At 44.5% G+C, this 16,853-nt stretch overlaps 1 protein-coding gene across 19 annotated transcripts in view; it reads left to right on the forward strand.

Annotated features, from left to right (window-relative positions):
- LOC128698016 (LIM domain-binding protein 2-like) overlaps nucleotides 1-16,853 on the forward strand; it is a 740,316-nt gene that overhangs the window by 560,362 nt on the left and 163,101 nt on the right. The window lies entirely within an intron of this gene.

The raw sequence follows: 16,853 nt of genomic DNA on the forward strand, positions 1-16,853 counted from the left end.
ATAGCTAGTGTACTCAGCCGCAGCAACACTGAGGTGAGTACTCAGCACCTGTGGCTGGACATAGCTAGTGTACTCAGCCGCAGCAACACTGAGGTGAGTACTCAGCACCTATGGCTGGACATAGCTAGTGTACTCAGCCGCAGCAACACTGAGGTGAGTACTCAGCACCTGTGGCTGGACATAGCTAGTGTACTCAGCCGCAGCAACACTGAGGTGAGTACTCAGCACCTGTGGCTGGACATAGCTAGTGTACTCAGCCGCAGCAACACTGAGGTGAGTACTCAGCACCTATGGCTGGACATAGCTAGTGTACTCAGCCGCAGCAACACTGAGGTGAGTACTCAGCACCTGTGGCTGGACATAGCTAGTGTACTCAGCCGCAGCAACACTGAGGTGAGTACTCAGCACCTGTGGCTGGACATAGCTAGTGTACTCAGCCGCAGCAACACTGAGGTGAGTACTCAGCACCTATGGCTGGACATAGCTAGTGTACTCAGCCGCAGCAACACTGAGGTGAGTACTCAGCACCTGTGGCTGGACATAGCTAGTGTACTCAGCCGCAGCAACACTGAGGTGAGTACTCAGCACCTGTGGCTGGACATAGCTAGTGTACTCAGCCGCAGCAACACTGAGGTGAGTACTCAGCACCTATGGCTGGACATAGCTAGTGTACTCAGCCGCAGCAACACTGAGGTGAGTACTCAGCACCTGTGGCTGGACATAGCTAGTGTACTCAGCCGCAGCAACACTGAGGTGAGTACTCAGCACCTGTGGCTGGACATAGCTAGTGTACTCAGCCGCAGCAACACTGAGGTGAGTACTCAGCACCTGTGGCTGGACATAGCTAGTGTACTCAGCCGCAGCAACACTGAGGTGAGTACTCAGCACCTATGGCTGGACATAGCTAGTGTACTCAGCCGCAGCAACACTGAGGTGAGTACTCAGCACCTATGGCTGGACATAGCTAGTGTACTCAGCCGCAGCAACACTGAGGTGAGTACTCAGCACCTATGGCTGGACATAGCTAGTGTACTCAGCCGCAGCAACACTGAGGTGAGTACTCAGCACCTATGGCTGGACATAGCTAGTGTACTCAGCCGCAGCAACACTGAGGTGAATACCCAGCACCTGTATCGCTCTTAGGTGAGTACTCAGCGCCTGTATTTGCTCTTATGTAGTGTACTCAGCAGTAGCAGTACTCTGAGGTAAGTAGCCACTCGGTGTTTGTGTTGTCCTAGATACTAGTCACCCTCCTTCTAGCTCACCTATACTAGGAACGTTAACCTATATTATCCTGGGTTAGTTATAGCAATGTGAGCATAGTACTGTAATACTGTAGAAGGGAATACACGAATGTATTACTGTGTCCTTGTATATCTTTAAGGATCTCATGTATGAAGATACATGTGTATACTGTATATTCCGGTATACACATGTATAAGGTGCATGAGCATATAAGACGATATTTCGTAACAATTGTAATGTGATGTTAGTAAACAACTGCTAAAGTGTAACCCAAAGCTTACCCTTAACCCTGATCTTGAGCATATAAGACGCACGATGATTTTCCAGGACTTTTGTGGGATAAAAGGTGCGTTTTATGTGCCGGAAAACACGGTATATACTGACCAGGCAAGTGCCAGACGAGCCTGGTCTAAGGCCAGCCTTTAGGCTTACAAAAACTCTTGTAACTCATCAAAGGTATATCCTTGTAGAGTGTCTTCATGTGAGTTGATTAATGAAACACAAGAAAGTTGTTTTACTTTGAATGTTGTAGTAAGTTTGGAGATAGTGGTCAGGTGTGGCGGTTTGTGAGTGGAAGACTTCCCAAAGAACATCTTCGTGGGAGCACCACTGGGTCATCACACTATCGACACAGTCCTCAAGGACAGACTGAATGACCTGAAGAGAATGGGGGAGAGAATAAGAGATTTGGATGCCCATGATGTCCTGTATCTCCTCACAAGGTGTCTTACTTTGCCAAGACTAACTAACTTCTTGAGGTGCGCACCCTTCAGCGGATATGATGCACTCCTGAGATCTATCTTTAAGAAGGCACTGAATCTGTCACTGGAAGATTAGTGGGATCAAGCAACTCTTCCAGTGCGACTGGAAGGTATAGGGGTGGGCAAAGCAACACGGGTAGTATTACCTGCATTTCTGTGAACAAGTAAAAGAGATTGTCCCCGAACGCTTGAGAGGTGCTGTAGGAGCTCAAGATCCCTGGTTCATTGAGGCAGCCATGCAGTAGGGCAGTCTTGTAGACTCTTCAAGCAGACCAGCTCCTCCCAAAGAGCACAACGATCCCACTGGGCCAAAAATAGGTTAGATAAATACATGAGTGGGTGTGGGTGGGCATGAGTTGGACCTGACTAGCTTGTGCTACTAGGTCTGATGCCGTGCTCCTTCCTTAGGTGGAAGTGACCTGACTTGGTGGGTCATTGGGCTTAGCCGGAGGGTGACATGGACCTGCTTCGCAGGCCATTCAGATTGGCGCTGCTAGGCTAGCCGTCCCCATACCGAACACAGGTGTATTTGCTGCAGGGCGTCAGCTGATCAATTCGGGCTACATGATCTCGTTATTGCTGACATGTCTAGGATTTTAAACTGATAGAGGTATGGGTGTGTGTGGGAAACAGTCAGGTTGCAACATTAAGGTTGGAAACAGTAAATGTATAGACATTCATCATAAAGTTATAAATAAAGACAATGGATTATGTCAGCAAACAAAGGGGGACAGCAGAGGGCAGCAAGGGACTACCTCCCTTAAGGTTTACTTTACTAATAGCAGGAGTGTAAGAAATAAGATAGATGAGCTAAGATTAATTGCAAGTGCAGGAAACATAGATATTATTGCTATAACAGAGACCTGGCTCAATCTGAGAGATAGAGAGATGCCTTCTGAATGTCACATACAAGGCTATAAATTATTCTACACTGACAGGGTCAACAGGAAGGGTGGTGGAGTAGCGATGTACGTCAGAGACAATTTAAATTGTTGTGTTAGACAAGATATAACATTAGAAGCGTCAGCCACTGAATCTGTTTGGTTACAGCTTCTCGAGAGCCGTGAAAAGCTAATTTTGGGTGTGATTTACAGGCCCCCAAACCTTGATAGGGAGTGCAGTAAACTTCTATGGGATGAAATTCGTAACGCATCTACATACGAAAATGTTGTGCTAATGGGAGATTTCAACTTCAGACAAATTTACCGGAGCAGTTTGACAGGGAATTTAGAGTCAGGTGACTTTCTTGATACGAATCAGGATTGTTTTTTTAAAACAGTTTGTGACAGAACCAACTAGAGAAAATAACTTGCTTGACTTGGTTCTTGCCAGCAGGGAATCACTAATTAATAATCTTGAGGTTAATGATGAGCTTGGTTAAAGTGATCACAAATCACTCAGTTTTAATATATCATGGAATTCCCCTAATAATGGCAATCAAGTATCTGTCCCTGACTTCTGCTTGGTTGATTTCATAGGATTGAAAAATTGTTTAATCTACTCAACGACCAGGTGGTGGACTGAACTAGAATGACCTGACTATGGGTCAGGTAGGTGGTGATGATTGCCGATATGACGTTTTCCAGGGCATAGTTCTAGCTGCTCAGACAACTTATGTTCCAAATAGGGAAATCAGATCAAGCAAAAACGATCCTAAATGGATGAACAATAGATTAAAACATCTCATTGGTCAAAATATAGGCATATATAGGTAAATCAAAAGAGGAGAGGGGCAATTAAGAAATCAATAGATTGATTTAAAGAGAGAAATAAAAAAGGGAATAAGAAAGGCAAAAAGAGATTATGAGGTTAAAGTTGCAAGAGAATCGAAGACTAACCCAAAAGGATTCTTTCAGGTATACAGAAGAAAGATCAGGGACAAGATAGGCCCACTCAAAAGTTACTCGGGTCAGATCACTGACAGTGATAAGGAAATGTGTGAACTTTTCAATACCTACTTCCTCTCAGTTTTTACACAGGAAGATACTAGCGATATTCCAGATATAATAAATTATGTAGAACAGGACGATAGTAAATTATGCACGATTAGGGTCACAAGTGATATGGTCCTTAGACAAATAGATAAATTACAACCTAATAAATCCCCAGGCCCTGATGAACTGTATGCAAGGGCTTTAAACGAATGTAAAGAGGAGCTTAGCAAACCTTTGGCTAATCTGTTCAATATATCACTACAAGCTGGCATGGTGGAAAATGATAGATGTGATACCTATTTTCAAAACAGGTGACAGGTCCTTAGCTTCGAACTATAGACCAATAAGCCTAATCTCCATAGTGGGAAAATTTATGGAATCAATAATTGCCGAGGCAGTTCGTAGCCACCTTGAAAAGCATAAATTAATCAACGAATCTCAGCATGGTTTTACAAAGGGGCGTTCCTGCCTTACGAATTTATTAACTTTTTTCACTAAGATATTTGAGGTAGATCATGGTAATGAATATGATATTGTGTATATGGACTTCAGTAAGGCTTTTGACAGGGTCCCACATCAGAGACTATTGAGGAAAATTAAGGCACAAGGAATAGGAAAAAAAAATCCTGGATAGAGGCATGTTTGACAAATAGGCAGCAGAGAGTTTGCATAAATGGGGAGAAATCGGAGTGGGGAAGCGTCAGGAGCGGTGTTCCACAGGGGTCAGTGTTGGGCCCCTTATTGTTCACAAACTACATAAACGACATATATGGGTCAATAAATAGCGACATAAGCAAGTTTGCCGATAACACCAAAATAGGCCATCGAAATCATTCTGACAAAGACATTAGAGCACTTCAGGAAGATTTGAATAGACTGATGCAGTGGTCGGAGAAGTGGCAGATGTAGTTTAATATAGACAGGAAAATTTCCATGCCACATATAAACTAAATAATATAGATCTTAATATTACTGATTGTGAAAAGGACTTGGGAGTTCTGGTTAGCAGTAATCTAAAACCAAGACAACAGTGCATAAGTGTTCGCAATAAAGCTAACAGAATCCTTGGCTTCATATCAAGAAGCATAAATAATAGGAGTCCTCAGGTTGTTCTTCAACTCTATATATCCTTGGTTAGGCCTCATCTAGATTATGCTGCACAGTTTTGGTCACCGTATTACAGAATGGGTATAAATGCTCTGGAAAACATACAAAGGAGGATGACAAAGTTGATCCCATGTATCAGAAATCTTCCCTATGAGGATAGACTGAGGGCCCTGAATCTGCACTCTCTAGAAAGGCGTAGAAATAAGGGGGATATGATTGAGGTGTATAAATGGAAGATAGGAATAAATAAAGGGGCTGTAAAGAGCATTCTAAAAATATCTAACCTAGACAGGACTCACAGCAATGGCTTTAAGTTGGAAAAATTCAGATTCAGGAAGGATATAGGAAAGCACTGGTTTGGTAATAGAGTTGTGGATGAGTGGAACAAACTCCCGAGTACAGTTATAGAGGCTAAAATGTTGTGTAGTTTTAAAAATAGGTTAGATAAATACATGGGTGGGTGCGGTTGGGTGTGAGTTAGACCTGACTAGCTTGTGCTACTGGGTCGGATGTTGTGCTCCATCCTTAAGTGAGTGTGATTTGACCTGACTAGGTTGGGGCATTGGCTTGGGCTGGTAGGAGACTTGGACCTGCCTTGCATGGGCCAGTGGGCCTGCTGCAGTGTTCCTCCTTTCTTATGTTATGTCTGTCATACACCAAAACTAATCATGAGGAGGTCAGCGACATCAAGAAAAGTCTCGCCACAGCCCATTGCCCAGCTGAATGGGAACCCCAAGTTCTGAGGTCTGATGGAAGTCAAAGCGTCCATATAGTGTCACTATGCTACCCTGGAAGGATGGTAAGTAGATTGCATGGGAGTGCACCTCTGCCTCTGCGTTGGCTGGCACCTACTTGCCATACTCTGAAGCTGAAGGGGGTGGAGCCGCCAATTTCAGGAAGACTCAGAAAATCCACAAATACGGAGGGTTGCCACCTTGCTATAACTCCGTCCCAGTAGGATCGGAGACCCTTGGAGCATGGGGCAAGTGTGCTCTAAAATTCCTCAAAGAGATAAGTGAAAAACTCACCACAGAAACCAAGGACCGTAGAGTGGCCAGCTTCCTCTCTCAAAGACTCAGTGTTGCGATCCAGAGGGTAAATGCCTGCAGCATTCTGGGTGCTCTACCCACCGCCGGGGAGCTGGATGAAGTATATGAAATGTTGGCTCTGAGATGTTAGTTTTGTTGTTCTCCTTCCCATTGTATCTTGGTTAATGTAGTTTGTCTATAAATAAAATTCACATATAATATAGGGGTACTACCTGGAGTCTACCTGGAGGGCATCCCGGGGATCAATGTCCCCGCGGCCCGGTCCATGACCAGGCCTCCCGGTGGATCAGGGCCTGATCAACGAGGCTGTTACTGCTGGCCGCACGTAATCCAACGTACGAACCACAGCCCGGCTGATCCGGCACCATCTTTAGGTATCTGTCCAGCTCCCTCTTGAAGACAACCAGGGGTCTTCCTGTAACGCCCCTTATTGCTGGTGGGAGGCTGTTGAACAGTCTTGGGCCCCGGACACTTATTGTGTTTTCTCTTAGTGTACCAGTGACGCCCCTACTTTTCACTGGGGGTATGTTGCATCGCCTGCCAAGTCTTTTGCTTTCGTATGGAGTGATTGCTGTGTGCATATTAGGGACCAGTCCCTCCAGAATCTTCCAGATGTAGATTATGATATATATCTCGCCTGCGCTCCAGTGAGTACAAGTCAAGTGCTTCCAGGCGCTCCCAGTAGTTAAGGTGTTTGATGGAAGCTATATGTGCAGTAAAGGTTCTCTGTACATTCTCTAGCTCTGCAATTTCACCTGCCTTGAATGGGGATGTTAATGTACAGCAGTATTCCAGCCTAGAAAGAATAAGTGATTTAAAAAGGATCATCATTGGCTTAGCATCTCTTGTCTTTAATGTTCTCATTATCCATCCTATCAGTTTCCTAGCAGATGTGATAGTGGCATTGTTGTGATCCTTGAAGGTGAGATCCTCTGACATTACCACTCCCAGGTCTCTCATATTACTTTTCCTCTCTATTGTGTGATTGGAGTTTGTAGTATACTCTGTTCTAGTTATTATTTCCTCCAGTTTTCCATAACGGAGTAGTTGGAATTTGTCTTCATTGAACATCATATTGTTCTCTGTTGCCCATTGGAAAACTTGGTTTATATCTTCTTGGAGGTTAACAGTGTCCTCAACAGATGACACTCTCATGCAGATCCTACTAGGAGAAGAAATTATTCAAACATACCCGGGGAGAAGTACGTTTATTTTCTTCCCTGAGGTTGAGGATCCCCATATATATATATATATATATATATATATATATATATATATATATATATATATATATATATATATATATATATATATATATATATATATATATATTGTATTATACACCACTGGGGGTAGTGACCCCTAAATCAATCACAGTATCACAGTATACCACTGTTTAACAACCTCAAATATGTGATGTAGTAATGTTAACACCTATTTTAACGTGTTGGGTGCTAGTTTAACATGGGTCACTCTTCCCCCCCTATCATCTACCCACCTCCCTGGTCACCCACGTCACAATCATCTACATCTACCCACTTTACTATTATCTACATCTACCCACCTCCCTGGGTCCCCTACCTCTGTCATCTACATCTACCCACCTCCCTGGGTCACCCACTTCACTATCATCTACATCTACCCACCTCCCTGGGTCACCCACTTCACTATCATCTACATCTACCCACCTCACTATCATCTACCCACCTCACTATCATCTACCCACCTCCCTGGGTCCCCTACCTCTGTCATCTACATCTACTCACCTCCCTGGTCACCCACTTCACTATCATCTACATCTACCCACTTTACTATTATCTACATCTACTCACCTCCCTGGGTCCCCTACCTCTGTCATCTACATCTACTCACCTCCCTGGGTCCCCTACCTCTGTCATCTACATCTACTCACCTCCCTGGGTCCCCTACCTCTGTCATCTACATCTACTCACCTCCCTGGGTCCCCTACCTCTGTCATCTACATCTACTCACCTCCCTGGTCACCCACTTCACTATCATCTACATCTACCCACTTTACTATTATCTACATCTACTCACCTCCCTGGGTCCCCTACCTCTGTCATCTACATCTACTCACCTCCCTGGGTCCCCTACCTCTGTCATCTACATCTACTCACCTCCCTGGGTCCCCTACCTCTGTCATCTACATCTACTCACCTCCCTGGGTCCCCTACCTCTGTCATCTACATCTACCCACCTCCCTGGGTCCCCTACCTCTGTCAACTACATCTACTCACCTCCCTGGGTCCCCTACCTCTGTCAACTACATCTACCCACCTCCCTGGGTCCCCTACCTCTGTCAACTACATCTACCCACCTCCCTGGGTCCCCTACCTCTGTCAACTACATCTACTCACCTCCCTGGGTCCCCTACCTCTGTCAACTACATCTACTCACCTCCCTGGGTCCCCTACCTCTGTCAACTACATCTACTCACCTCCCTGGGTCCCCTACCTCTGTCAACTACATCTACCCACCTCCCTGGGTCCCCTACCTCTGTCAACTACATCTACTCACCTCCCTGGGTCCCCTACCTCTGTCAACTACATCTACCCACCTCCCTGGGTCCCCTACCTCTGTCAACTACATCTACTCACCTCCCTGGGTCCCCTACCTCTGTCAACTACATCTACTCACCTCCCTGGGTCCCCTACCTCTGTCAACTACATCTACTCACCTCCCTGGGTCCCCTACCTCTGTCAACTACATCTACTCACCTCCCTGGGTCCCCTACCTCTGTCAACTACATCTACCCACCTCCCTGGGTCCCCTACCTCTGTCAACTACATCTACTCACCTCCCTGGGTCCCCTACCTCTGTCAACTACATCTACTCACCTCCCTGGGTCCCCTACCTCTGTCAACTACATCTACTCACCTCCCTGGGTCCCCTACCTCTGTCAACTACATCTACCCACCTCCCTGGGTCCCCTACCTCTGTCAACTACATCTACTCACCTCCCTGGGTCCCCTACCTCTGTCAACTACATCTACTCACCTCCCTGGGTCCCCTACCTCTGTCAACTACATCTACTCACCTCCCTGGGTCCCCTACCTCTGTCAACTACATCTACTCACCTCCCTGGGTCCCCTACCTCTGTCAACTACATCTACTCACCTCCCTGGGTCCCCTACCTCTGTCAACTACATCTACTCACCTCCCTGGGTCCCCTACCTCTGTCAACTACATCTACTCACCTCCCTGGTCACCCACTTCACTATCATCTACATCTACCCACCTCACTATCATCTACCCACCTCACTATCATCTACCCACCTCACTATCATCTACCCACCTCACTATCATCTACCCACCTCACTGTCATCTACCCACCTCACTATCATCTACCCACCTCACTATCATCTATCCACCTCACTGTCATCTACCCACCTCACTATCATCTACCCACCTCACTATCATCTACCCACCTCACTATCATCTACCCACCTCACTATCATCTATCCACCTCACTGTCATCTACCCACCTCACTATCATCTACCCACCTCACTATCATCTACCCACCTCACTATCATCTACCCACCTCACTATCATCTACCCACCTCACTGTCATCTATCCACCTCACTGTCATCTACCCAGCTCTTGGGTCAGTGTTTCAGGAAACACAAAATACCCAAGAAATAATATTTTTGCGTTTGTCGGAGTGTTTGGCTTGATGCCAGACTTAGTGCCCGGGGGGCGGGGGTAGTGATGTGAGAGACAGGGAGAGTCTGGGAGAGACAGGGAGAGGGACAGGGAGAGGGGTGAGTCTGGGAGAGAGACACGGAGAGGGGGAGAGTCTGGGAGAGACAAGGAGAGGGGTGAGTCTGGGAGAGAGACGGAGAGGGGTGAGTCTGGGAGAGAGACAGGGAGAGGGGTGAGTCTGGGAGAGAGACAGGGAGAGGGGTGAGTTTGGGAGAGAGACAGGGAGAGGGGTGAGTCTAGGAGAGAGACAGGGAGAGGGGTGAGTCTGGGAGAAAGGGGGGTCATGGAAGGGGAGCGAGACATAGAGGGAGGGAGAGGGGGAGAGTCTGGGAGAGAGACAGGGAGAGGGACAGGGAGAGGGGTGAGTCTGGGAGAGAGACAGGGAGAGGGGTGAGTCTGGGAGAGAGACGGAGAGGGGTGAGTCTGGGAGAGAGACAGGGAGAGGGACAGGGAGAGGGGTGAGTCTGGGAGAGAGACAGGGAGAGGGGTGAGTCTGGGAGAAAGGGGGGTCATGGAAGGGGAGCGAGACATAGAGGGAGAAAGAGAGGGGGGGAGGGTAGGGAGGAGAGGTGGTTACTGGGATGATATTAGTAACAAGGGATGATGATGTTAGATGTTAAGTCATTTAATAACCAAGCTTTGGTGGGAAAACTTATTGATGTTATAGCGGGAATTGTATTGATTGTTGAGGTTATGGAGGAGTAAGTTGTGACCGCCGCCGCCGCCGCCGCCGCCGCCGCCGCCGTAGTCGTGCTACGGTGCTCTTCATCTCCGAGACTGAGGGATTAATTACCTCATCTTTTGTTTATAGTTCTACTGTCTTCAAATTATATTCTAGAATTTGTATTGATAAAGCCACTGGATGGTGAAACATCTACAATAAAGATACTCAGATGTTGTCGGTGTTGTATACCATTCATGTACAATAATAATAATTATTATTTCTACCAGTACATGATACAACTTATACAGACCACAGCTGACGTCACTGACATACTATATAGAAAGTCCCTGGTTATGTTGAGCATTTCCCACGACTTAGGTTAATTTTGTCCCCAGGATGCCACCCACAACAGTTCATTAACACCCAGGTACCTACTGGACAGCAGGTGTCCTAATTAACAGGATATATGATGGTATTTGTTAGAAATGTATCAAAATTTGGATGGTAGTGTAAGGGTACATGATGGTAGCTTTTGTTTCTTTCAAAAACCCGGTTTTTTTTTTTTTTTTTGTACAAAAGTAAATACAACAAAACATTTTTATATTTTAAATTTTACAGTAAGATAGTGGTGAGGTGGGAGGTGTTAGTGGCGGGAGGTCAGGTCACAGGTCATGGTTTCTTGACGCAGGTCTTCGTCATATGATGACCCACAGCTAGAGCTTTTGGTAATCTGACCGAGACCTTCCACTGGCTTACCCCTCAACCCCTTTAAAAATTATGGTTATGATTAGAACAATTTTTTTTGTTTGTGGGAGGGAGCGTGTTGGTCGCATGGCGTTACTTTGTGCAGTGTTGGTCATCACTGTCCAGCACATGACAGTATCTACCAACCTGCTCATGACTTCCACACTCATCATCCCAGTGACCCACTCTGAGGTCAGCCCCTCTGCTTGATGGTGTAATCATTCAGGCTGTTGGTGTTTGCAGCATGCACACCAAAGTAGGAATTAAGGCATTGTAGATCAGGAATAGTCTACTGACACTTTGTTGACTTATATTTGAAGGTTGTTGAAAAGTAATTTTATTGTAACAGACTCTGGAAAAATAGTACAAGCACTTAGTTAATAAGTAAGACACAGGTGCAGCAGTTTGGTAACATTGTTCTGAAAGTTTTGCATACACAGTACTAGACTTGTTCAGTCTAGTACACAGGAGGTAGTTGAAGCAGTGTCTTACTTATCAACTTATCGGTCTAGTATACTACTATGATTATATTCACTAACACTTGGTATTATTTACCCTGTGCGTCAGGGTCTCTTAAAACTTTAATGTTTATAATGTTGTTGTTAGTAAGTTGCAATTGTATAAACCATACAATTAATAACCAAGTTTAGAGTATTGTTCTCACATAGTTGTCTTCCCTTGGTGCAAGAGACTGGGGCTGCAAATCCTCAGGGCTCTCAAGGAAAGACGTTGAATAACCTTGCAGCCTGGTCTAAGGTCAGGCTTTTCTGTTGATTGCCTGTTCATCCAGGCTGTGGCTTTTTGTAACCTGCTGACCAACATAGCCATCACAGCTTAGTTGACCTGCTACTTGGGAGATAATGTGAAATAAACTCAGCAAAAAGAAATAAGAGAACATTGTATCAACATCTGTGGTCCCAGACTAATTAATACTTTACCAGAAGGTATCACAAACACTGCTGGAACAGGTGTAGAAGTTTTAAAGAGGAAATTTAATAAGTGCAGTTCTTCTGCCAAGTGCTGGATCGAGCAGACTGTGATGAATATGTGGGCTATTGAGCTGTCAGCTTCTACAGCTTGGTTAACCAGACAAGCACGAAACAAGCCTGGGCTTTGAGAGTAAGAAAACTCTTCAAACCAATCAGAGGTATAGCCGAGGTGGTAAAGATAGTGGTCTAGTTGCCTTTTGAAAACTTCAATACTTGTTCCATCAATATTTCTGACATTTTTGGAACTGGTCATGAGCAGTCTAGGACCACGAATGTTGACACTGTTCTCTTATTGTGCCTCTGGTGCCCCTGCTTTCCACTGGATCGCTGTATAGTCCTTGTGGCTTAGCGCTTCTTTTTGATTATAATAATAATAATAATTGTATACATTTCTAACATGGCCCTCAAGTATCTTGCATTCATGTTATCAGATTCTCTCTCTCTCTCTTTGCTCTGAGGAGTACATTGGGTCCTTCCCAGTACAGTACTTTGGGTCATTTCCAGTATAGTACTTTGGGTTATTCCCAGTACAATACTCTGGATCATTCCCAGTATAGTGTACTTTGTTTTAATGACTCTGTATGGGCAGTAAATGATCTCTGCATCTGTTCAGGCTCTGGTATCTCTCCTACCATGAATGAAGCCAGTGAAACTGAACACTACTACACAAGAGAGCACAGGTGAATTGAACAGTGCCACCATTGGCATTATTTATCTTTTTTACAATGTTCTCACTCTCAGTATCCACCCCTGTCATTTCTCTGGCTTTTGCAGTAATTGACCTATTGTGCTCTCTAAATGATCGGTCCTCCGACATTATTATACCCAAGTCGTTTAGTTGTTCCTGTCATTTTATGATATGATACTCTGTGTCCTTCAGAGGGCATACATTTCCTACCTATATACTGTGAACTTGAGGACCAGAACATCGAGGAAGAGTACTTGGTTAAGTCTCTCACATTCTGTTACAGTGCTAGTCATGGTATTATGCCGGGTGAGCGCCCCAGCATGATGCTGTGATGAAAATCAAAGGCCTACCATACAGGGGGTCCTTTCCCATCAGTGCATTTAAGCTGGGTAGCAGCCATTAGCATGACGTCACAGCCTGCTGCCACACTCCACAGTGATTCCTCAGTGCTCACATGACTGCCGTGGTGAGAGGAAGTGTTGCACTTTTGTCACTCATTCACCCCATCTTTTGTCGGGTGTTCCCTTTGGTTTTGGGGCTATACATGTTTGATTATGAGTAAAAGGTAGTCTTCAATACTTGAAACTATAGCTCAAATCATAGGGCTTCACAAAGCTGGGCAACAGATGAAAGAAATAGTGGAGAACGTTGGTGTGTGTGAGCGTTCAATGAGGAACTGGGTGCAGCGTTTCAAGGCTGGTGGCGGTGTCGAGTTACCATCTGCCAAACCCCGGCCTGGCCCCTCGAAGAAAACATCTGTTCGTACCTTAACTGTGTTAAAGAAGCAGTTAGAGAGTGCACCTAAGATAACTGCTAGAGAATTAAAAGAAAAGAACCCACATCTTCTCTCAGAGGTGTCTGTAAGAACTGTTAACATACGTGTGTCAGAACTGGGCTACAGTAGTCACCACTAGGTTAAGAAACCAATCCTCTCCAAGCCACAGAAGAAATGTAGGCTGGATTATGCAAAGAGATATATTCACTGGAATCCTCAACAGTGGTCTGAAGTACTTTGGAGTGATGAAGCAACCTTCACCGTCACCTGTAACCGTGGAGGACATGTGTACTGGCCCAGAGGTAGTGACCTGCTAGACTCATGCCACACCTGTGGGACCACCAAACACCCAGATTTGCTCATGGTTTGGGGGGTGTTTCAGTGCTCAATGTTGGTGAACTCATTGTGCTTCCCAAGAACCAGTATATGAACCTGTATAATTACCTGGAGTTATTGTATGACAATTTACCTGAGGCGTTTGACAAGTGTGGGGCTACAGTTTTTATGCAGGACGGTGCACTGTGTCATACTGCCAAATCTGTAGTTCACTGGCTTAAGGACTGTGAAGTGAGGCTCTTTAATGACTGGCCAGGCAATTCCTCAGACTTAAACCCTTTTGAGAACCTCTGGTCAGTAGTGAAACGAAGTTTACTGGGCAAGGATATCAGTTCCATCCCGTGGCTGGAGGCTGCTCTGCATGAGGGATGGAATAATATACCTCCCCAAACCCTCAAGAATTTGTGTGAGAGTCTTCCTACATGGCTGAGGGACGTGATTAAGCGTAAAGGACGCAGCACCAAGTATTAAAACCTCAGTAAGTGTGCAAATTTATATACGTGTATTATAATCTTTCGTGGTATGTGTTTGTGTTTTGATACGTGTGTGTGGGGGCGGGGTGGCATAATGCCATGACTAGCTATAGGTGGTTTAATATCTGAAATTACCCCACTTTTTTGTCCTAAACTGTAAATATGTTATCTACCTATCATACATGGAATATAATTGATGACATATTTAGTGTCAGAGAGAGTGGAGTAATTTAGGTTGTTGGGGTAGGAAAACCCTTGTAATTTGGTCACAGGCATATCACATGTCACTAGCCCCAGTCATCATATTTAATGTGAAATGTGATAAACTAAACCAAAATACCTTTCCTTGATGTGGTGATTATTGTAAGAGAGTGATAGACTTAAGATTACAGCATAAGGGAACCTCTGGACCCCATTAATTGTAAGCATTACTTCAGTCACCACAAGACCCAGATAAAGAGAGTTGCAGTATTCTGGGTCTTCCTAAGAGCTTTGAGGACTTGTGGCCCCAATCTACTACACCAAGAGAAGACAGCTATCTAAGAACAGTTTTCTAAACTTGGTCACCAAGATGGGTTTATACAAACAGTACTAGATAAAGGTGGAAAAAGTCACAATTGCTTTGTAATGTGATCCTTTATTGGTGATGTTTTGCCCACACAGTGAGCATTATCAAGTCACAAACAGGGAAGCCCAGAGAGGGAGGGTGATTATATATAAATGAGCATAGGGATCAGCTCAGCTATACTGTAGAAGCCACTGTTCTGGTTGAAATTGTTGAATGTCTTGATTAGTGCAGATTCTAGGATACTGCATCTCTGGGTGTCTCCTTCCTTGACAGTACGTAGTTCTCCCATGTAAGTAATCAAGTGTTTATACCTGGAGGGTGTTTTGGGGATCAATACCCCTGCAGCCCAATCTGTGACCAGGCCTTGTGGCGAATCAGGACCTGATCAACCAGGCTATGTTGCTGGCCACACATAAACCAACGTATGAATCATAGCCCGGCTTGTCAGGTACTGACTTTAGTTGTCTGTCCAGCTCCCTCTTGAAGACAGTTAGGGGTTGGTGGGATTTTGTGTGAAATGCAGGCATTACCCAAGCCATTAATTGTACCGATGTATTGGTGTTCAGAAATGCATTCCAAACCTCTAACAGACATACAGAATGATCATCTATGTAACAACTAGATAACAGCTTAATACCTTGCATGAATTATCATATTCAAGAATGAGGTTGATGACTAACTGCATAATATTGTACAAGAGTCATGAGTCTAGTAACTCAGCCACAGGTAGTGGGACTAGAACATAAATCATAGTTATAATAATAATACAGCCTCTCCTCACTTAACGATGGAGTTCCATTCCTGAGACCTTGTTGGTAAACAAAATCGTCGCTAAGTGAGGAGTATACTATTGTGGTAGTGGGTTTGTGTCAACCATCTTTGATATTGTTTTAATGTTACCTTTGCATCATTTATAACATTTCTGGTATACAGCCTCTCCTCACTTAGCGACATACTCATTTACCGATGACTTAGGCTTACGACAGGCTCTCTGACTAATATTCATACCTAAATAATGTACGTATATTAAGAGCTGATTTCCTCTATTCCATTTATTACAATATACGGTTACTGTATAAACACTTAAAAATATACCAGAAATTCTATAAATAGTGCAAAGGTGATATTAAAACAATATAAAAATTGGTTGACACAAACCCACTACCATTATAGTATGCTCCTCACTTACCGACGAATTTGTCTAACGATGAGATCTTAGGAATGGAACTCTGTCATTAAGTGAGGAGAGGCTATATTTTTAAATGTTTATACAGTAGTGTACTGCATATTGTAATAAACAGAACAGAGGAAATCAACTCTAATATACATTATTTAGGTATGCATACTGGTCAGAGAGCCCGTCGTGAGTCCGAGTCGTCAGTAAGTGAGGAGAGGATGTATAATAGTAATAATAATAATAATAATAATAATAATATAATGCCTTTATTTCTACAAGTACATGTACATCAATGACATACTACTACACAGAAAGCTGCTTGTTATGCAGAGCATTTTGGGCAAATTAGGTCAGTTTTGTCCCAGGATGCAACCCACACCAGTCGACTAACACCCATATACCCATTTTACTGATGGGGAACAAAGACAACTGGTGTAAAGAAACACACCCAGTGTTTCTACCCTCGCTGGGAATCAAACCTGGACCCTCGCCATGTGAAGCGAGATCTTTAGCCACCAGGCCACTGGGGCACCGTATGAAAACTTTTAGAGCCTAAGAGAGTACAGTTTATATATCATTCTTGGATATATTCCAGGGAGTACAGCTTGTAGCTTCTGT

Source organism: Cherax quadricarinatus, chromosome 58 (assembly GCF_038502225.1).
Source record: "Cherax quadricarinatus isolate ZL_2023a chromosome 58, ASM3850222v1, whole genome shotgun sequence".
Lineage (NCBI taxonomy): Eukaryota > Metazoa > Arthropoda > Malacostraca > Decapoda > Parastacidae > Cherax > Cherax quadricarinatus.